General features: G+C 47.0%; 1 long non-coding RNA gene across 5 annotated transcripts in view; it reads right to left on the reverse strand.

Annotated features, from left to right (window-relative positions):
- The window catches only part of LOC134968615 (uncharacterized), a 305,385-nt gene that overhangs the window by 18,670 nt on the left and 262,497 nt on the right, over nucleotides 1-24,218 (reverse strand). The window lies entirely within an intron of this gene.

The raw sequence follows: 24,218 nt of genomic DNA on the forward strand, positions 1-24,218 counted from the left end.
TATATATTGCGCACCTTAAGAAGCTGTATTACGTTCTGATAAATGCAGCTACATTACACAATTGGTCATTTGTGATAAAGAGCGTTTACAATATGTAGAAACTGGAGATTTATTATATGATTATTAAATACCAGTCATAATGTAATATATAAATGTTGCACTGACCCAAATGAGCAAAGCAGCATAGACACATTGCTAATTGTGAAAAGCACAGGTCAGCCTTTGTGTTACAATCCCTTACAGGTTGTGAGTGTGTCGAACACAAGGTTTTATCTTATTTAATTACATCAATCAACCTGGATAGGAAATATCTCTATAACAAGAAACGGGTTGTATTCCAGCTTTAGAAGATCATGGTTTGTGGATTTGTGGATAAACAGGTGGGATAATGGCCCTATTCCGAGTTGATCGCTCGCTAGCTGCTTTTAGCAGCAGTGCAAACACTAAGCTGCCTCCCTCTTGGAGTGTATCTTAGCTTAGCAGAAGTGCGAACGAAAGGATCGCAGCGCTGCTACAAAAAAAGATTGTGCAGTTTCTGAGTAGCTCGAGACTTACTCCTAGCTAGCGATCACTTCAGACTATATAGTTCCTGTTTTGACATGACAAACACGCCCTGCGTTCGGCCAGCCACTCCCCCGTTTCTCCAGCCACTCCTGTGTTTTTATCTGGCACTCCTGCGTTTTTATCTGGCACGCCAGCGTATTTTCACACACTCCCCGAAAACGGTCAGTTACCACCCAGAAACACCCACTTCCTGTCAATCACTCTGCGGCCAGCAGTGCGACTGAAAAGCGTCGCTAGACCTTGTGTAAAACTGCATCGGCTTTTGTGAAAGTACGTCGCGCGTGCGCATTGGGCACCATACGCATGCACAGAAGTGCCGATTTTTAGCCTGATCGCTGCGCTGCTAACAACGGCAGCTAGCGATCAACTCGGAATGACCCCCAATACCCAATAAAAAAATGCTTACCCAATAAAATAGGTTATCTCATCTTTGCTTGATTGAGGGAATTTCAAAACCTGATGTGTTTTTGGTACCTGAGTTAGGAAACCTTGCACTGAGTCACCAAGGAAGACTCAAGGGCAAAGCTGGTTTATTTTTTAGCTATTTATTCCACTATGGAACGTAAGCATATTCCCCAAAAGGGATAATAAAAGTTACAATTGCTTGTGAGGGTGCAAACAATTATCTAAACATTTCTCTGACAGCTTACCATGTATTTATGATGGAACCTATTTGTCACATATTATTGTATTTTTATGTGGTTTGTTCCACAATCCATTGCTTTGGATTGAACAACTCTACCACTCTTGGTTTGTGAAATGTATAGGATTCTGATTCATTTGGTCTCCACTTCTCATGACCCTTGCTTCACAAGATCCATAGCATGCTTCCAATCAGTGCCTAAACTGGTTTCATAACTGAGTACTGTATATGTTGGGTTTGTTTCATTTAACTCTTATCCTATTCATAAATGAATGGTATTGGTGACTATGCATGTTCCATTTCCCGAATCAGCACCACGGACAGTGGATGGGATAACCTAAGCTAGAATCATTCACTTTTTATAGAAAAAAGATTATACATTTAGGAGGGGAATTCAATTAAGTGCCGGCGGATTCCCGACGCGACACTGATGCACTTTACAGCGATGGGGATCTAGCTTGCATTGGAAAGAACAATAAGGTTATGCTTTATACAGGTGAGGCGGTGGAATATTTTTTATAGTGCAATGGAAGGAACTAGGCTGAGTTCACACTTGGGGCCTAATTCAGATTTGATCGCTGCTGTGCGTTTTACGCACAGCGGGTGATCAGATCCGAACTGTGCATGGCTGCAATGGGCATCGGCGTCCTGCGACAGGCAGGTACGAAAAAAATCCATTCGCACGGGCGATCGCAAGGAGATTGACAGGAAGGGGCCGTTTGTGGGTGGCAACTGATCGTTTTCAGGCAGTGTCTGGAAAAACGCAGGCGTGTCCATGCGTTTTCAGGGAGGGTGTCTGATGTCAAATCCGGTTTCGATTAGCCTGTTGTGATCGCAGTGGCTGAGTAAGTCCTGGGCTGCGCAGAGACTGCACAAAATCAGTTTTTTGCAGCTCTGCTACACATGTGATCGCACACCTGCACAGCAAAAACCCACTCACCCTGTAGGCCAGGGGTGGGGAACCTCAGGCCCGAGGGCCGTATTAGGCCCGCACAGCCACTTGATCCGGCCCGGCCAGGCTCACCTAGTCGGGCGCCCGCTGAGATTTTGTTACTAGTGGGCGCCTGGCTTCTTACCCTCAGTAGCAGCCGGAGGCAGAAGATCACTCCTGAGCTCCGGCTTCCGGCTCTGGCAGTGTGCGTGTGCGGCTGTGTGGTGTTATGGGAGAGATGTCATGACTTCTCTCCCATAGTTCTGAGGGCAATGGTCCGGAAGCAGGAGCGGGGCTGGTGAGTATTGTGTTTTTTTTTCTTCTAATGTGTGTGTGTAAGCGTCGCTACTAGGGGGCATATCGAATGGGGCATAACAACTGACTGGTGGCATATCTAATGGGGCATAACAAATGATGAGGCATATCTAATGGGGCATAACAAGTGACTGGGGGCATACTTACTGGGGGCATAGCTACAGGGGCATAACAACTGACTGGGGGTATATCTATGGGGGGCATAACTACTGACTGGGGACATAACTACTGACTGGGGACATAACTACTGACTGGGGGCATATCTACTGGGGGCAGCCTCATTTTCAAGTTGATAATTTTTGTATGCCCCCGAAGGATTTTATAAATATCCAAATGGCCCTTGGTAGAAAAAAGGTTCCTCACCCCTGCTGTAGGCTGTGACTATCTGATCGCAGGGCTGCAAAAATTGCTGCCAAGCGATCAGATCTGAATTACCCCCTAAGTGCTTAAGATTTTTCTTTGTAGGTCAAGAATAAGATTGGAATAGGTGCTATTATTTGACATTTCCAGTTTTACAGGGGACCATACAGCATTTATCACCAAGCAAAATGTTCTCAATTTCACAGATAGTCAGAAGATGCCAGTAATCAAGGCTCATCACATTCAGTGGGAAGACTTACTGCAGCCCCACCCCACTCACCAAAAAAACCAACATATTTTAATAAGAGGCAATTCAAACAACATAATAAAACCAATCAAATTTGCAAAAGTGACACATACACTAGTTTTGTTTTCCACATTGACCATAAGTAGATTTGGTGTTGGACCACCAACCCATGGCACCCCTGCTGGTTCTCTGTAATTATAGTCATCATGGAATTGAGGCAGTCATTTTGGGTCATCAATTCCAAGGATTATTCTTCCTACCACAAAGGATCCATATGAGGCAGCCATATTAGGCACACTACATAGGATTACACTGGTAAGAATAAGCAATCCCTGGAAGAGATGACATATAGAGGCTCATTCAGGTGTGGTCGCAAAGCAGCTATTGTATGCACATCAGTCGATATTTTCTTACTGCACATGTTTCTGAACTGGACTGGAATTAGTCGCAAAGTGAGTGACAGGAAGACATGTGGGGGTGGGAACGGAGAGTGGTCTGCCAAATGTAGGCGTATCATGGCGTTCAGATGGCATTTTCTGGCTGTGCATAAATTAGCAGTTGCGATCTTGCTTGCGACTAGAGAGTCCTCTGCTGTGTCGCAAGAGAGCAGCTAAGCCTGGCAATCAGACTGAGCAACATGACCCGATTTGAGACAATGGTACCGATGTATCAGAAATTATACGCTGTTGGACAGAAGTAATGCAACTGCAGTGGGCGTCCCTATGTTCAGGTTAGCTTCCGCCCACATTAGCACATACTCGCAATTGCATACGGCAAAAGATAGCAACCCCCACACAAGAACAACCACACATGAATGAGCCTCATACTTTTATGGGGGAGATAAAAATACTAGGCTAGATCCTTGCAAAATCATCAGAAAAATGCACTGTTCATTGGGGGTCATTCCGAGTTGATCGCTCGCTATCAGTTTTTAGCAGCCGTGCAAACGCATAGTCGCCGCCCGCTGGGAAGTGTATTTTCGCTTTGCAGAAGTGCGAACGCCTGTGCAGCAGAGCGCCTGCAAAATAATTTTGTGCAAAACAAGACCAGCCCTGGACTTACTGTTCGTGTGCATTGATTCTAACGACGGAGGGTTGGCTTTTGACGTCACACACCCGCCCAGCCATGCCTGCTTTTTTTCCCGACACGCCTGTGTTTTTCTAAGAACTCCCTGAAAACGGTCGGTTGACACCTAAAAACGCCCACTTCATGTCAATCTTCCTGCGTTCGGCCGTGCGACTGAAAGCTACGGCGTTGTTGTCCGGGTTCCTAAATGCAGGGCTGGTGTGCACTAGAGTTTGGCACTGGTAAAACACCGTAAAGCTTATGGACATAGGGGGTCATTCAGATCTGATCGCTGCTGTGTATTTTCGCACAGCGAATGATCAGGTAGTAAATGCGCATGCATATACACCGCAATGCACATGCGCATTGGACAACAACAATGGCCAGTGCCGGCCAGCGATAGAATGGTGCGAAAATTCCATTTGCGCAGGCATTCGCAAGGTGATCGTGGTGGCAACTGACCATTTACTGGGAGTGCTCGGAAAAACGAAGGCGTTTTCAGGGAAGGTGTGTGACGTCGGCTCCGGCCTTGATCAGCCTGTTCTCATCGCACTGTAGGAGTAAGTCCTGGGCTTCGCAGAGACTGCACACAGTGGATTTTAGCAGCTCAGCGTACACATAGCATCGCACACTTGAACGGCGAATATACACTAGGCGGTGACTATCTGAACGCAGGATAGCAAAATTAGCAGCCCAGCGATCAGATCTGAATGACCCCCATAGAGTTGTCAGGAATGGTGGAAAACAGAAGGGGAACACAGGAGCAGAGGCAGGAACCAGGAACAAAACACAAAAGCGGCAGAATCCGAGGAACGTGGCACAGGAGTATAAAGGACTGTGCTGAAATTAGCACAGGAAAGCACAAGGCTGGAACGCTGGAGTACGGAGTGTATACTCTGGCACCTGTACTCTGAGACTGCCTTTTATAAGGAGGAGTGTTTGAAACTGGTGCCAATATGTTTGGCATCCTTTCCTCTTTAAGTCTAGAACAAAGTGGAACTGGCATCCCTATGGGAGCCGCGGCCACCTGTTCATTCCTGGAAGCCAGAGGAGCTGGAAGGAGTGCCTCCAACGTCCTACCCACTGAGGAGAACTAGCCATGCCCCGGGAACCGCTACTGCCAGATCCAGTAATTAAGGCACCAGGTGAGGAAGCCATGCAGGGCACACTACATTGGTTATGTGTGATAAATAATACATTGAAAGACAGATAAGGGTAAAATGAAAAGTGACCAACAGGATGACCACTGTATTGGAGGTATCAACTCTGTATCAGCAACAAGATAATCCGTTATATAATATGTGCTTACTATCATACAGACTTAATGATTTCTACGAGTGGATTTATTTAGAATCTATAAAATCACATGACACAAAATATTTGATACCAGACTTTATAAATAGATTTCAGATCTGTCAGAACAATTTAAGCCCATGTGTTAGAGCGATCACACATTGCACGTATTGACCCTTATTTTGCTGAGACTGCGGAACCGAGAGCATGGAAAAGGGTTAATGCTCCATTGTACACATTTAACTGCAAGATCTGTACAATAAAAAGAGAAGAGGAAAGAACTATGTAATTACTACAGAGGAGATAATGGCAGTGGAAAGGTTCTGCTTGTCAGACATTCCTAATTACCTTCTCACAGCACATCTAACAATAAAAGATAACGTTACTACTTATGAGGAAGGAACTATTTAATGAACACAGTCCAACAATTAATCCATCTACCATGGGAGACATTGTGGAGACATCTAGCAGAGTTTGGGAAATAGGTGAAATATCATGACATACAGAGCCACAGCTTACCCTCTCCAGCAGTTGGTAGGACTGAACAATCAACAAACACATGGAGATCTTTGTATCATGGGGGGTCATTCCGAGTTGATCGTAGCTGTCACGCAGCCGCCGCGGCGCGGCCCGCCCCCCCCACGGTCCGGCCACGCCTGCGTTGGCCGGACCGCTCCCCCTAAACGGTGGCTTAACGCCGCCGTTCAGCCCCCTCCCGCCCAGCGACTGCCTCTGTCTCAGAAGCGATCGCTAGGCAACGAAGCTGCCATGCGCTGGTGCACTGCTGCGCCGGCGCATGCGCAGTTCCGACCCGATCGCTGCGCTGCGACAAACTGCAGCGAGCGATCGGGTCGGAATGACCCCCATGGTTCTAAATAGCCACATACTGTAACATGGTTGTGTGTATAAGCAATCCTCAACACACCTGCAAAAATGGGAGTTATTCATTTGACTGTATGCGGACAGCAAAGTTTATGCTGAAAATGTGTTTTTATTTGACTTTTGACACTTATTTTTTTCAGCAAGTTTTTTTGTAACACAATTTAAAAACCTTTGTAAAAGAGCATTTCAGCACCGAAAAATGCAGCAAGGTACTAAGATTTCACAGGGTCCTGTAACTCGTCATCGCTGCACTACCTTTAATCTGTTCCCAAATAATACACGTCATCCTTGACATGTTAAGACTGTGGACATTGTCACTGAAGGGACAACTGGAGCTGCCATTAGCTTATCATGATCCGGTCAGGATCCCGGCGGTCGGAATCCTGGCAGTCAAAATACTGACGCTGGAATCCCAACACTGCTTGGAATGCCGGCACTAGCATCTCAACTAGGAACACCATCCTAACCGCTGCGATCCCGAAAGAGCGGGAGGTTAGGTTTAGGCTGCGGGTAGGGGGAGATTTAGGCTGCGGGGAGGGGGGGTAGTATTAGGCTGCAGGAAGGGGGGGTTGGGTTCAGGAACTCCAAGGAAGGATTATGGGTCAGGTTTAGGCTGCGGGAAGGAGGGGTTAGGTTTAGCCACCACCAGGGAGCTTTAGGGTTAGGCGGCAGGGGAGGGAGGAGGGTTAGGTTTAGGCTGCGGGAAGGGAGGGTTAGGGGGGCATTGGGGTAAGGTAAGTATACTTACCTCCCCCCTGTTGGGATTCTCAACATTAGCATGCCGCGGTCTGTATTTTGAATGCCGGCATATAGGAGCCAACCCATATTATAAAATTCATGCAAGCACCATGTAGACATCAACTTTTGTAGACAGGTATTACCAGAAATGAGACAATTTCAGTAGCAGAGGTATCTGGTTATGTGGCCGTTTTCTCTTCTTGCCCATTGGCCTTACAACATAGCGGCATACTTATACTGATGATTCCATAACAAAATAACAGCGAACTCTGCATAGCCAGCAATTCTGTCAACAACTCCACCACTAAACTTAGTCTACGTGTCAATGTCCCATTGCCACCCAGTTCATACTTACCTACTCTCCCAAAAGGTCCAAGAAACTCATGATTTTTGGGTGGAAAATTGGGTGGATCTCTTGCATCCTACCCACTTCCTAGTGAAGTGGGCATGATGGTAAAATAATACTGTGAATCACAGGTCCATAGGGATCGGTGGGGCAGAACCATGAAGTTCTATAAGAGTTTCATCATTTTAACCCCACCCCCTCCCCACTGACACAAAACAGGGTCGGGGCCTAATGACATTCAGTGCCCAGCCCCGCCCCCAGAATGGTACCTGCATTTCCTCTCCAGGCTTCTCTCGGAAAGGAGGAAAATGGAGTTGATTGAGGCCCTTCTGCCGCAATTTGACATGCGACTGATTTGTGCACGTTATGCACAGTGCAAAAAACATGCAAGATAAGCCTCATAAATTACTTGCGTTCAACTTTGCACCAACTCCATTGTCTTCTGATTTCTTTATCAGGAGATGTACAAACTATGGGGTATATTTACTAAAGGTTTATGCTGGGCTTCCAGGGCTAAAACACACATTTACTAACATTATTTTTTAGATTCATTTTTAAATGTTAGTAAATGTGTGTTTTAGCCCTGGAACCTCAACCTCAAAATCGACCTTTAGTAAATAAACCCCCGTTTATTTAACAGCAAACTTGGTGGTGTTTCCCATTTCTTAGAATGACACAGCCTCTCTAGCACAGATATGGGTTAAGTAGAAATTTCAATAGAAGTTGTTTGCACACCCATACGCAAGCATCGTGCATAGGGGGTCATTCCGAGTTGATCGCTCGCTAGCTAGTATTTGCAGCCGTGCAAACGCATAGTTGCCGCCCACTGGGGAGTGTATTTTCGCTTTGCAAGTGTGTGAACGCCTGTGCAGCCAATCTCTACAAAAATAGTTTGTGCAGTTTCTGAGTAGGTCTGAACTTACTCAGCGCTTGCGATCACTTCAGTCTGTCCGGTCCCGGAATTGACGTCAGACTCCCGCCCTGCAAACGCTTGGATACGCCTGCGTTTTTCACACCACTCCCTGAAAACGGTCAGTTGACACCCATAAACGCCTTCTTCCTGTCAATCTCCTTGCGATCGGCTGTGCGAATGGATTCTTCGTTAAATCCATCGCCCAGCAACGATCCGCTGTATACCCGTACAACGCGCCTGCGCACTGCGGTGCATACGCATTCGCAGTAGTGACCTGATCGCTGTGCTGCGAAAAAGGGCAGCATGCGATCAGGTCAGAATGACCTCCATAGCCATTTGTACTAAGAAGCAATAAGTACAGATGTGTCCTCATACATCTTTAATTCAGTCATGCCACACAGCCCCTCTTGGCACGCCTGGTTCGATGAGATTCTCCTAACATTTTTTTGCATACTTTTTTTTTTGCATAAAACGCACCTTAGACGCAACACAAAGGGGGTCATTCCGAGTTGATCGCTAGCTGAAAATGTTCGCTGCGCTGCAAATAAGGAAAATAACGGCACTTCTGCGCATGCGAATGCGGCATAGTGCACATCACGCAATGTGCTTTCACAACGACCAATGTCTTTTCACACAGGGTCAGGCGAAGCTTTTCATTCGCACTGCTGACCGCAGAGTGATTGACATGAAGTGGGCATTTCTGGGTGGCAACTGACCGTTTTCAGGGAGTGTTCGAAAAAACGCAGGCGTGGCTGGCCGAACGCAGGGCGTGTTTGTGACATCAAATCCGGAACTGAATGGTCTGAAGTGATCGCAAGCGCTGAGTAGGTCTGAAGCTACTCAGAAACTGCACAATATTTTTTTGTAGCCATTCTGCGATGCAATCGTTCGCACTTCTGCTAAGCTAAGATACACTCCCAGAGGGCGGCGGCATAGCGTTTGCACGGCTGCTAAAACTAGCTAGCGAACGATCAACTCGGAATGACCCCCAATGTGACTAGGACGCGCCAGGAGACTGTGCTGATTAATTTGATACTGTATGTGACACTTGTACTTTACAAGTCTCATATATCACATTAATCACCACAGTCTCCTTGGGGTATATTTACATAAAAAATTAATTTGAGTCGATGTTGATCGATTTTTTTAAAATTTTATTATTATTATTAATTTTTCGTCGATGTTGAGCCAATTTATTATTGATTTTATGTTTCAGGGTCTAAATCACACATATACTAACGTGATTTTTTACATCCTTTTAAAAAAAATGTCAAACATCATATATTAGCAAATGTGGGATTTAGGGGTATATTTACAAAAAAATTATCTGGGTCTATTTTTGGTCGATTTTGTATTTCAGGTTCTAAATTCCACATTTACGAACAGATGATTTTTGAAAAATGTTTTTAAATGATGTCACAAATGTTAGTAAATATGTGATTTAGACCCTTAAGCACAAAATCGATCAAAAATCATTTGAACGTTGATTTTTAGCAAATATACCCCCTGGTGCGTCCTTGTCATATTGCGTCATGACTAAGATTCATCGTCAAAAAGTCGCCCAACGCTAGTAAAGTTGCACAGAATCAAATCACTCGCACCAGGCTAGATGTATGAGGACACATCTGTGAAACAATGCAATAATAGCCTAAATCTGATTTTTGCTCTCCAGATTGCGTAGGTCATGAATGTGGCCGAGACAACTGAAAGGATTTGCCCTTATACCTTAACCCTCGATGTGATGGCCTCTTAGACGTCTGGAGTGTAAACCTTTACGCTATCAGTTACATGCACAACACAAGCAGTAAAAATTCACACTGTTTTATTATGAGGTTAACAAAAGTATATAAGGCAATGCATATGGGTGTAACTGACATGTCGTTACACTCCCATTGGCTCGTTAATAGTTACCAGGCAGAACAGAAAAGGCGGATGTCCATATATGGGTTTTCTACAAGTTTCTCAAACATTTAACAAGGTTTTTGTAACACAGTATATTTGGGTAGAAAGAACAAGTTTCATCTGACCTTGGATGCCAGACCCACACAGGCCTGGTATCTGTATGAGAGACAAAGGCACCTAGCACAGGGCAGCACGCATCCATGCAAACACATAAGAGTTCATATAGCATGTTTTAACCCTTCACTAGGGAAATAGAAATATTCACTTTTACACTGTAACTATTATAAGGAAATTGATCATATAAAAAGTAATATTTACAAAGCACAGAAGAGTTAACCCTTCAATCCCCTCTTAGAATCATGATTATTATATGACATGATTCTTGAGTGAGGCTCCTTTCTTGTACCTCCAGTTCTTGAGATATTGGACATAATCGTCGGGTCCCTTACTATCAGAGGAGGTGACAGGACTGGTGGTTATATCATAGTACATCAGGGCCTTATCAATGCCTTTGGAGGTAAGTTTCTTTCCACAGGGAATTACACAATAAACTATAATGCCTACAAGAATTAAAGTTACAAGTATGAATATGCTTATTTGCACAATACCCTGGTGGGAAGGTTTTTAAATTTCTCCCTGTGGTGGTGTTAGATGTATAACAAGTGTAGTTTCCAGGATATATAGTTATGGTGCTTCCTGGGTTGGGATTTTTTGACAATATGGGATATTCCCTTTTCCACATTTCGCACTGACTGTCATTTGTTTTGGTGTCATTAAAAAAGCTGAAAAAACAATTTTCTTGTTCTAGGGGTATATTAAGGGGCACTGTACCTAGGTGGGGCCTAGATTTGCCACAGACATAACAGTTGCTTTTATTGTGTTTGTTAGCACTATACTTCATCCATTCCAACCAAAAATTAATGTCAGGGAAACCAGTTTCAATAGCTAGGGTGTCTTCAAAGGTAGGGTTAGTAATAGCCACCATATCTTTAGAAGTGGCAATATGGGGCTTTAAAGGTTTGTTTTGGGTTTTTATACATGTCCCACAAATAAAACATTTGCCTTGCACTATAGTACCCTGCTTGCCACCATATACCAAGTACATAAGTCTCATTGTCGCTTCTGCTAGGGTTCACTATGTTTAGTCTAAACCTGTATGAATTTGGGCCTTCATCCATCTTATGAATGGATAGTCTAGAAAGTAGGGGTACTCCATATTTGCTCCATCTATTCTTTGCAAACGATGGGCCATATTTCCAATCTACTCCTGTATTCCACCCCACATATTCCCAGGAATTACAATTAGATCCATAATATCTAATGTCATAGTACCATTCGTCAGTAACACAAATATATACTGTCTCAGACATTCCTGATTTCCTTCTTTGTTGTATATAACATAAAATAGTCAAGGATATATGTGGCTACGTGTGTGTTAGAGGAATTATACCACAAGGTGGGGATCCCATTAGTGTGTGTAATATCAACCTCACATATTGTGTGGTGAGTGAGGGCCAGTAGGGCTATCAAGGTAGTCCCCAGGATAAAGATAGGGGACAGGTTCCTCATCTTCTTCTGTTCTTCTTTCTTCGCTAGGTGGGAGGTCAGGGCTGTCTGCCCCGGTTCGTACCTCACTGGAATCACTTGCTTCCCTCTCTAGGTCTGGTCTAGGAACCTTTTTTACTCGGGATGCATGGATCCAGGTAGGACTTTCCTCTGTCAGGACTGCTGTTCGGGTAACTGCTACGACCTCTGTCTCTGGACCATAGGTGAAGTCTCCTGGGCTCTTGTTCCTGGGGAGCACCTTCACCACGACTCTGTCTCTGACTTTAAAGGGGTGTGTAGGTTCCTGTGGATTCAAAAGGGTTTTTACAAACAACCTCATGTTCAATTTCATTCAGTTTTGTTATCAGGGACCTGACATACTCTTTTCTGATGAGTTCTAGATCTCCTTCCTGTATTACTAGTGGTTTCTTAGCCCAGGGTGTAGGAAAAGGGTCTACCCATTAGTATTTCAAATGGGGAGTAACCTAGAGTCTTTTGTGGGGTATTCAAGATGCTGGTGTTTAGCTTTATTAGGGTTGTTCCTGAGGCAAGTGATGCATCTGCTAACATACTGGTCCACAAGTGATTTGGCATTAGTAACATAAAAATCATTGGTTAGTAGGAGGAGTGTTGTGGCTTCACCACGGTGACCAACACCACGGCACTGGGCAACGAGCAAAGGGGCACTGGACTGGGGTATACAGGGTTTCCCCTCTTTGCAGATTAATCCTGATTTAGGATTTTTTCTGCAGAATTGGGTAAGTCCAGTCGGAGAGATCAGTATTAGTCGCAGCAGCTTGAAGTTGAGTGAGCAGATGGACGTTGTCAAGGGAGGGACATGCTCTAATGAGTGCAATGAGTTCTGCAGCTTGCGCGGACTGATAAGGTATTGGTAGGGTTTCCAACACAGTGTCAGGGAGGGTGACAATGGCATAGCCAGCCTGGTATGTATTGTCATTGGGCCTACTACATGAGCCGTCAACAAAAACTATGTCTGCGCCTGGTATGGGAACGGGAGACATGTCAAGTCTGGGAGAAGTTTCAGCTTCAATGGAAGCAGCACAGTCATGTAGGTCGGGTGATTCATCCTCGGGACCTTTCAAGCCTAAAAGGGCATTGAGAATGGGTGCAGGGCCAGAAGAACTAGCAGTGTACTTGATGGTAAGGGTAGGGTTACTCAAAAGGAGTACTTCATATCCACTAAGGCGCTGTGCTGACATGTGCTGTGTGTGTAAGCCTTTAAGTATTGCCAGGACATCATGTGTGGTGTGGAGTACTGTGATGTGGCCTAAAGTGAGGGTAGTGGCCATTTCTGCAACCATTGCACAGGCTGCCAAAGCCCTGAGGCAGGCAGGCATACCTTGCACAGACACTGGCATGACTTTGGAAAAAAATGCCACGGGGCGCAACTTCCCTCCATGAAACTGTGTGAGCACCCCCGCCATGGTTTTACAATTGTCCCTTGCATATAGATGGAAAGGTAGTACATAATTGGGGAGGCCAAGTGCCGGACTTTTCATCAACATACATTTTAAACTTTCATATGCAGTTAACATTTCTTGTGACCATTGTACAGTTTTAGGTTTGTCCTTCAGTGTGGCTTGTCTCAAAATGTTATCATAATAAGAGCAATCAGATATCCACTGTCTGCAGTAATTTACCATACCCAGGAAGGACAATAGTTCCTTCTGGGTAGTTGGGGTGACCAGGCCCAATACAGACTGTATGCGTTGTGGACTGACTTTCCTCTCTCCCTGAGTGAGCACAAAACCTAAGTAATCAACATGCTTTTTACACCATTGCATTTTTATTTTGGACACCTTGTGTCCACATTCACAAAGCCAGTTTAGTAATGAAACACCATCCTCTCGGCAGGCCTCCTCAGTTTTACTACAGAGCAGCAGATCATCTGCATACTGTAGCAGGACTGAACCATGGTGAGGTTGCCAGGGCCTCAATGTGGCCTGGAGACAACAGGTGCGTCAATAATCTGCACCAGGTAAGTTGTTTACCCTCAAAAGAAAAGGCAAAAGTAATTGTGTCTGTGAATCTACAGGTATGCTGAAAAAAGGCATTCTTCAAATCAATTACAGAGAAGAACTAGCATCTGCAGGGATTGCAGAAATGAGTGAGTTTACATCTGGAACAATTGGTGCAATCGGGACAATTGGCTGATTGATCGCTCTGAGATTCTGTACAAATCTTATACTGCCATCAGCTTTGGCAACAGGGTTCACAGGAGTACAGTATGGTGATACAATATGTCTGAGAATACCCTGTTGTAAGAATTGCTGTATCATGGGGCGGAGACCTTCTATCTTTTCTGGTGAGAGGGGACACTGCATAGGTCAGAACACAAAACACTGGTTGTTGCACCGCTGTCCACTAAAAAGGGAATTTTACTTCCATTTATAATAAGTGGCAGCAGAGGTGAATCTTTACTATGACGGGAGAGTTGAATAAAGGCTGGGATGCCCTCCTCCGGGCCCCGTCAGTGCGCGGGGTCTTTGGAATCTTTACTGACTGCGGGGTTGGTTCTGTCTGCTTTCTGAGTTAAGCAAAGGTAAGCCAGCGTCATCTGTCCAGCAGTCCTTAAACCTTTTCCAAAACGCAGTAACAGACTATGAAGGTTTCTGTTTACAAGCTACAGCGACAGGCAAAAAGCACAGGCTTTAAAGACTTCCTTCATATGTGTATAGCTGCGTCCTTTGCAAGCTTTGCGCAAATAAGATATACAGCCATCGAGGGTAATAGTGGGCTTGGGACAGTGTTTTACTATTATCTAAACTCTGGGTTATTGATGCGTTAGGGATAGAGCTAGTGGACGCACCCTCCAGCAGTGAAGTTGGAGGCGATCCCATTTAGTGTGAAAGGGTTACTGCTGCCAAGAGATTTGTGTCTCTGAGCGCAGGATACATTGGAATGCAAGGGGGAGGGAGAGGGTTTTAAAAGATTTACAGTTCTCTGCAGTTTCGCTTCTGTGCTAAACTGACATTTTTTCTTAAATCTCCATATAGAAAGGGTAATTACTGCCTTCCCGTAGGAATGGGTCCTGTCCTGCTTTCTCTGTCCATCCCGCTAAATTATCCACCCATGGGTTAACTAAGTAATACTCTGAGGTAGAGTTGCGGGCGACATACATCTTGCATGTCTCACCAGGGAGGGGCGGGGGATATGCAGTTTTTTACTCTGACTAGAGCCCATTGTCAGACAGTAATATAAATCAACAATACAACTTTTAAAAGAAAATTATCTAAAATATACAACACTCTACTTACTATACATGCATCAGCTAACACCAGTTAATTAGTCATTGACAATATCACAATATTATCTGTATAATGAGAACATGAAATCTTTTGACGGGTACGCTTACCTTCGTACAAGATGTCAGAAAAATACAGCGTTTTAGACAGGAAGCAAGAAAAGTGTTTGAGTAAAGATATCTGGCAGACGAAAACTTACCAGCCGTCTGGACCAAATATAAGAACTTATCTCACTACAAACATACAAGAATATAGACGATCAAATCGAGGTATTCTCTACGTTATGTATAGACCCCAGGTCTATGTTTAAGTATCCCAGATACTAACGTCTTTGGAGAATTGCGCTTGGACTCCTGGTCCTTTCTCAGACGTATCTTTAAGTCCCAGACATTAAAGATTCTATGGTATCCCTGATACCTGTTTTATGCTTTTACATAAAACTTCGTAATATTAAGTCCCGGACTTAAATATTACCTTGTCACGTGTTCCCGGAACACTGACACGGATTCAGCTTCAGTGTATGACCGCAATCCTGTATGGCAAAGACAGACAATAAATTCTCTATTTTTACCATTCAGGGACGATCACTGAATTCCGGACATAGCCCCCAGCTGAAAGGATTTGCCCTTATACCTTAACCCTCGATGTGATGGCCTCTTAGACGTCTGGAGTGTAAACCTTTACGCTATCAGTTACATGCACAACACAAGCAGTAAAAATTCACACTGTTTTATTATGAGGTTAACAAAAGTATATAAGGCAATGCATATGGGTGTAACTGACATGTCGTTACACTCCCATTGGCTCGTTAATAGTTACCAGGCAGAACAGAAAAGGCGGATGTCCATATATGGGTTTTCTACAAGTTTCTCAAACATTTAACAAGGTTTTTGTAACACAGTATATTTGGGTAGAAAGAACAAGTTTCATCTGACCTTGGATGCCAGACCCACACAGGCCTGGTATCTGTATGAGAGACAAAGGCACCTAGCACAGGGCAGCACGCATCCATGCAAACACATAAGAGTTCATATAGCATGTTTTAACCCTTCACTAGGGAAATAGAAATATTCACTTTTACACTGTAACTATTATAAGGAAATTGATCATATAAAAAGTAATATTTACAAAGCACAGAAGAGTTAACCCTTCAACAACATAAACTCACCGCTGGGCATGCGGCGCGCCTCTTAATGCATCACTCTGGCAAGGAAGGGGTTACAGTTTTTGTGGGAGGAACGCAAGGGAGAACTGCCTGGATTGTGATTGGCTGGATTCTGTATAGGGGCCGGTCTGACATACATATACTCTTCAGACCTAGAAAATCCTGCCTCTTTCAAGTTTTTCCGTGGAACTGTTGAGTACTGCTGATATTACAGTGTTTTATTTCTGCATATTAATTCTTTTATCATCTAATCTTTCCCTCTGCTCTCCTTATCTATACCTCTCTCTGTATCTTATACTAAACTCTACTCCTGTTCTACCTCCTTCTCCCCTACTTTCCCCCTTCTCCTTTCTCATTCACTTCTATTTGTTTTACTTATGGCTGCAGACCCAGGGCAGCGCTGTCCTGCCTGCTCGGCTGCTGGACTTCAATGCAATAATAGCCTAAATCTGATTTTTGCTCTCCTTTATTTTATAGTGGCAATGACCTGAGCTAACTGCCAATTGCCATTAGAAACAGTTAATTCAACCCAAGCTCTGGATCTGAATAAAGACACTGGGGGTAATTCAGACCACCTGATCGCTGGGCTGCGTTTTCACACAGTGGGCAATCAGGTCCAAACTGCGCATCGCATGGGTACAAAGCAGATCGCCATTCAGTGTTGGGTTTGTGCGATGGATTCATTCTCACGGGCGATCATAAGGAGATTGACAGGTGGGTGTCAACTGACCGTTTTCAGGAAGTGTCTGGAAAAACGCAGGTGTGTACAAGCGTTTGCAGGGAGAGTTCCTGACGTCAAATCCGGGCCCGGACAGCCTGATGTGATCGCAGCGGCTGAGTAAGTCCTGGGCTGCGCAGAGACTGCACAAGATCTGTTACACATGCGTGCGCACACTTGCACAGCTAAAATGCACTCCTGTAGGCGGCGACTATCCGATCGTAGGGCTGCAAAAATCGCTTGCTAGCGATCAGGTTTGAATTATGTCCTTTGTTTTCTGTGAAATATGGCTACAAACAATATAAACACTTTCAAGTTTAGGCAGGAGCAAGTATCTCCTATATATTAGCCCAGATCTGTGACTTTGTGACTCATTTGCTAACGCTGGGCGGAGTCACAATGCTGGGCGGAGTCACAGTGCTGGCCTAATAGGTCACAGACACCACACAAACCCCCATCACCCCGCCTCCAATTACTGTCCGGCTCTCGCCCCGACCAAGGAGACCGACCCCCTGCACCGCCCCGTCCTCCTCACCCATTCGTCTCACGGGTGATCCGCGGTTTGTGGTGCCGGGAGCTGGTATGCGCCGCCCGCCGCCTTCCTCCTCTCTTCTCCTGGCTTGCCTGCTGAGGTGTGTACGCTGGGCGCTGTGCAGCAGGAGGCGGTAGCCTCCGCTCAGGAGAGCACAGCGCACAGCGAGAGCAGGCAACCCCCACCCCGATGCCTGCGGCCCATTGCCATCCCTGCCCCTGCCTCCCGGCCTGGCGCAGCCGGACCTGCAGCTGCACGAAGGGAGCGCCCGGGTCCGGCCTCGGCCCTGCACAATGAGCTGCCCCATCATTCTCTGCCTGTTGCTGACACAATGGCTGCGCAGGGGGCCCTGCCACTAGATGAGGATGGCTATTACTTATATCCTGCAGCTAGGGGGACATTGTGACATGTGGGGCGTGTACATGTGTTTGCAGCTACATGTGTGTGTGTGTGTATCTAAGGCAGTACTCTCTGGTACAATGTAGATTTTCTCTATCCGTGCCACCCCCGCATCCACCCCTCCCCCACCCGCGCCACCTCCGAACCACCTACCCCACCCGCAGCACGCCCGCACCCGTCCCACCACCAACCGCAGCGTCTACAGACCTCCTCCCCCATCCGCCGCACCCATATCCCTCCCCCACCTGCCCCACCTCCAGAACCTCCTACCCCACCCGTGGCACCCCCACACCCGCCCCTCCACCAACCGCAGCGTCTCCATACCTACTCCCCCACCCGCGGCACCCCCGCACCCGCCCCTCCACCAACCGCAGCGTATACAGACCTCCTCCCCCATCTGCCGCACCCATGTCCCTCCCACACCCGCCCCACCTCCAGAACCTCCTACCCCACCCGTGGCACCCCCGCACGTGCCCCTCCACCAACCGCAGCGCCTCCATACCTCCTCACCCACCCGCGGCAACCCCGCACCCGCCCCTCCTCCAACCGCATCTCCAGACCTCTTCCCCCATCCGCCGCACCCACGTCCCTCCCCCACCCGCCCCACCTCCGGAACCACCTACCCCACCCGTGGCACCCCCGCACCTCCACCAACCGCAGCATCTCCATACCTCCTCACCCACCCGCGGCACCCCCGCACCCGCCCCTCCTCCAACCGCAGCATCTCCAGACCTCTTCCCCATCCGCTGCACCCACGCCCCTCCCCCACCCGCCCCACCTTCGTAATCTCCTACCCCACCCGTGGCACCCCCGCACCTGCCCCTACACCAACCGCAGCGTCTCTAGACCTCCTCCCCCATCCGCGGCACCCCCGCACCAACCCTTCCCCCACCCGCGCCACCTCCGGACCCCTTACCCCACCTGAGGCACCCCCAAACCCACCCCTCCTCCAACCGCAGCGCCTCCAGACCCCCTCCACCATCACAAGGGGCTACACCCCCTTCACCATCGTACGCCCCTTCGTCGTGCATTTCCTACATAATAGCCCAGAGTGATGTGTGGCTAACGCTGGGCGTGGCTAGGAGCTCTCATTGGGTTAGCGCTAGCATAGATCTGCCCCCTGGTGACGTCAGAGGTCACTTTACAACTTGGTATTAGCGGCAGTGTCGATAGCGCTGCTGCTGCTGTGTGTAGGGCCCGCACCTCCGCCACCAGAGTAAAATGCACGTGTTGTGGCGCTCTGGACCGCCGTTTAGCCTCTGCCGAGCTGCTCCCGCTGCCCAGAAGCCGTGCCATGGAGGGAGCACCGTAGCGTGTCACCGCGGCTGGCGCAGCTGCATGCTGCTCTACAGCACACATGAGACTACCGGCTGGACTTCAGTAAGTAGCGCGGATGCATCAGCGGAGGCCCGGCAGTGCGCTGCTGCTCTCCCCTTTCCTGCCGTGCACAACACATGGAACGGCTCTGCGCTGTCTGTCTCGGGAGAGCTCTGCTGCTGTGTCCCGGCTCTGCCGGTCATGACCTTGTGGCGCCATGTGTCACCTATGCTGTGCCTGTGTCCCCTATACTGTCACCTCTGCGGTGCACCACCTGGATGCACCTCATGCAATCCCGCACCACTCCCAACCGCAGCACCACCGCACTCTCCCCCACCCACGGTGGCTCCGGACCACCACCCCCACCGTGGCACCCCTGCATCCGCCCTTCCCCCAACTACCGCACCCGACCCACCCCCACCAACTGCACCCCCTCAACCACCCTGCACGCAGTACCCCCGCTACCCGCCTACCACGGTGGCTCATGACTCTCCCCCGCTCCCCACACCTCTGGACACCCTCCCCATCCGCGTCTATCCCACACCCGACACTCCCCCATCCACCTCACCTCCGGCCTCCTCCCCCATCCGCCCCACCCTTCACCCTCCTCCATCCGCAGTCCGCCCCTCTATCACACTAAGCACTCCCGCAACTACCCCTCCCCCAGCCGCGACACCCCCAGCCCCCCTCCACCATACTAGGTGATTCATCATGCCCTGCGTGCGCTGTTTACACAGTCGCAAGGGGCTACGGCCCCTTAACCATCACACACCCTTTGTCCGCACACTATTTAACCAATCACACAATTATGTGTGGAGGTAATACTCCATATAATCAACATATTGCATGCCCAAAGGCCGTGCAAGGCTTAAGGGGGCGTAGCCCCTTGCGACGGTTGAGAAGAGCGCCCGTAGGGTGCGATGAACCACCTAGTTTATTAATAAGGGTTAAACCATAAACGCAAGCACATCTAAACAATTCAATATGGATTTTTGTTCTATAAAATGATCATTTTCTTTTTAAACTAATGCATTAATATAGTCTCATTTTACGCACAGCATGCACTTACAGATACGTACAGCAGGCACTTGCAGCATGCACCTGCAGATACGTACAGCAGGCACTCACAGATACGTACAGCATGCACTCACAGATACGTACAGCATGCACTCACAGATACGTACAGCATGCACTCACAGATACGTACAGCATGCACTCACAGATACGTACAGCAGGCACTTACAGCAGGCACTTACAGATACGTACAGCATGCACTTACAGATACGTACAGCAGGCACTTACAGATACGTACAGCATGCACTTACAGATACGTACAGCATGCACTTACAGATACGTACAGCATGCACTTACAGATACATACAGCATGCACTTACAGATACGTACAGCATGCACTTACAGATACATATAGCATGCACTTACAGATACGTACAGCAGGCACTTACAGATACATACAGCATGCACTTACAGATACGTACAGCAGGCACTTACAGATACGTACAGCATGCACTTACAGATACATATAGCATGCACTTACAGATACGTACAGCAGGCACTTACAGATACATACAGCATGCACTTACAGATACGTACAGCAGGCACTAACAGATACGTACAGCATGCACTTACAGATACGTACAGCATGCACTTACAGATACGTACAGCATGCACTTACAGATACGTACAGCATGCACTTACAGATACGTACAGCATGCACTTACAGATACGTACAGCATGCTCTTACAGATACGTACAGCATGCACTTACAGATACATATAGCATGCACTTACAGATACGTACAGCAGGCACTTACAGATACGTACAGCATGCACTTACAGATACATATAGCAGGCACTCACAGATACGTACAGCAGGCACTTACAGATGCATACAGCATGCACTCACAGATACGTACAGCATGCACTCACAGATACGTACAGCATGCACTCACAGATACGTACAGCATGCACTCACAGATACGTACAGCATGCACTCACAGATACGTACAGCATGCACTCACAGATACGTACAGCATGCACTTACAGATACATACAGCATGCACTTACAGATACATACAGCATGCACTCACAGATACGTACAGCATGCACTTACAGATACATACAGCATGCACTTACAGATACGTACAGCAGGCACTCACAGATACGTACAGCATGCACTCACAGATACGTACAGCATGCACTCACAGATACGTACAGCAGGCACTTACAGATACGTACAGCAGGCACTTACAGATACGTACAGCATGCACTCACAGATACGTACAGCATGCACTCACAGATACGTACAGCATGCACTTACAGATATGTACAGCATGCACTCACAGATACGTACAGCATGCACTCACAGATACGTACAACATGCACTTACAGATACGTACAGCATGCACTCACAGATACGTACAGCATGCACTCACAGATACGTACAGCAGGCACTTACAGATACGTACAGCAGGCACTTACAGATACGTACAGCATGCACTCACAGATACGTACAGCATGCACTCACAGATACGTACAGCAGGCACTTACAGATACGTACAGCAGGCACTTACAGATACGTACAGCATGCACTCACAGAAACGTACAGCAGGCACTTACAGATACGTACAGCATGCACTTACAGATACGTACAGCATGCTCTTACAGATACGTACAGCATGCACTTACAGATACATATAGCATGCACTTACAGATACGTACAGCAGGCACTTACAGATACGTACAGCATGCACTTACAGATACATATAGCAGGCACTCACAGATACGTACAGCAGGCACTTACAGATACATACAGCATGCACTCACAGATACGTACAGCATGCACTTACAGATACGTACAGCGGAGGTCATTCCGAGTTGTTCGCTCAGTAAAAATCTTCGCATCGCAGCGATTTTCCGCTTAATGCGCATGTGCAATGTCCGCACTGCGACTGCGCCAAGTAAATTTGCTATGCAGTTAGGAATTTTACTCACGGCTTTTTCATCGTTCTGGCGATCGTAATGTGATTGACAGGAAATGGGTGTTACTGGGCGGAAACAGGCCGTTTTATGGGCGTGTGGGGAAAAACGCTACCGTTTCCGGAAAAAACGCAGGAGTGGCTGGAGAAACGGGGGAGTGTCTGGGCGAACGCTGGGTGTGTTTGTGACGTCAAACCAGGAACGACAAGCACTGAACTGATCGCAGATGCCGAGTAAGTCTGGAGCTACTCAGAAACTGCTACGAGGTGTGTAATCGCAATATTGCGAATACATCGGTCGCAAGTTTAAGATGCTAAGATTCACTCCCAGTAGACGGCGGCTTAGCATGAGCAAATCTGCTAAAATCCGCTTGCGAGCGAACAACTCGGAATGACCTCCAGCATGCACTCACAGATACGTACAGCATGCACTTACAGATACGTACAGCATGCACTCACAGATACGTACAGCATGCACTTACAGATACGTACAGCATGCACTCACAGATACGTACAGCATGCACTCACAGATACGTACAGCATGCACTTACAGATACATACAGCAGGCACTTACAGATACATACATACAGCATGCACTTACAGATACGTACAGCAGGCACTTACAGATACATACATACAGCAGGCACTTACAGATACATACAGCATGCACTTACAGATACGTACAGCATGCACTTACAGATACGTACAGCATGCACTCACAGATACGTACAGCATGCACTTACAGATACGTACAGCATGCACTTACAGATACGTACAGCATGCACTCACAGATACGTACAGCAGGCACATACAGATACATACAGCAGGCACTTACAGATACGTACAGCATGCACTTACAGATACATACAGCAGGCACTTACAGATACGTACAGCATGCACTCACAGATACGTACAGCATGCACTTACAGATACGTACAGCATGCACTTACAGATACATACAGCATGCACTTACAGATACATACAGCATGCACTCACAGATACGTACAGCATGCACTTACAGATACATACAGCATGCACTTACAGATACGTACAGCAGGCACTCACAGATACGTACAGCATGCACTTACAGATACGTACAGCATGCACTCACAGATACGTACAGCATGCACTTACAGATACGTACAGCAGGCACTTACAGATACGTACAGCAGGCACTTACAGATACGTACAGCATGCACTCACAGATACGTACAGCATGCACTCACAGATGCGTACAACATGCACTTACAGATATGTACAGCATGCACTCACAGATACGTACAGCATGCACTTACAGATACGTACAGCATGCACTAACAGATACGTACAGCATGCACTCACAGATACGTACAACATGCACTTACAGATATGTACAGCATGCACTCACAGATACGTACAGCATGCACTCACAGATACGTACAGCAGGCACTTACAGATACGTACAGCAGGCACTTACAGATACGTACAGCATGCACTCACAGATACGTACAGCAGGCACTTACAGATACGTACAGCAGGCACTTACAGATACGTACAGCATGCACTCACAGATACGTACAGCAGGCACTTACAGATACGTACAGCATGCACTTACAGATACGTACAGCAGGCACTTACAGATACGTACAGCATGCACTTACAGATACGTACAGCAGGCACTTACAGATACGTACAGCAGGCACTTACAGATACGTACAGCATGCACTCACAGATACGTACAGCATGCACTCACAGATACGTACAACATGCACTTACAGATACGTACAGCATGCACTTACAGATACGTACAGCATGCACTTACAGATATGTACAGCATGCACTTACAGATACGTACATACAGCATGCACTTACAGATACGTACAGCAGGCACTTACAGATACGTACAGCAGGCACTTACAGATACGTACAGCATGCACTTACAGATACATACAGCATGCACTTACAGATACGTACAGCATGCACTTACAGATACGTACAGCATGCACTTACAGATACGTACAGCATGCACTTACAGATACGTACAGCAGGCACTCACAGATACGTACAGCAGGCACTTACAGATACGTACAGCATGCACTTACA

The sequence above is a fragment of the Pseudophryne corroboree genome, chromosome 11 (assembly GCF_028390025.1).
Source record: "Pseudophryne corroboree isolate aPseCor3 chromosome 11, aPseCor3.hap2, whole genome shotgun sequence".
Classification (NCBI taxonomy): Eukaryota; Metazoa; Chordata; class Amphibia; order Anura; family Myobatrachidae; genus Pseudophryne; species Pseudophryne corroboree.